Below are 388 nucleotides of genomic sequence, written 5' to 3' on the forward strand. Positions count from 1 at the left end.
GCAACTAGGTGTGATTCTTTAGGTTTAGATTGATAGCGAGCACACAAACATACACTAAACATTATATCAGGTCTACTACCAGTTAAGTACAAGAGAGATTTGATCATACCTCGATATTTAAATATTTCAATACATTTACCGGGTTCATCTGCGTCGATGTATGTTCCTGATCCCATGGGAGTAGCTATCGGCTTGCAGTCATCCATATCGAATCTTTTTAACAAGTCTTTGCAATATTTGGATTGACTCACAAAGATGCCATTATCAAGCTGTTTTATTTGAAGTCCAAGAAAATAGTTCAACTTACCCATCATGGACATTTCAAATTCCCCTTGCATCATTTTGCTAAAATCACTACACAAATTTTCATTAGTAGAACCGAAAATAA

The sequence above is a fragment of the Lupinus angustifolius genome, chromosome LG12, assembly GCF_001865875.1.
Source record: "Lupinus angustifolius cultivar Tanjil chromosome LG12, LupAngTanjil_v1.0, whole genome shotgun sequence".
NCBI classification, from domain to species: domain Eukaryota; kingdom Viridiplantae; phylum Streptophyta; class Magnoliopsida; order Fabales; family Fabaceae; genus Lupinus; species Lupinus angustifolius.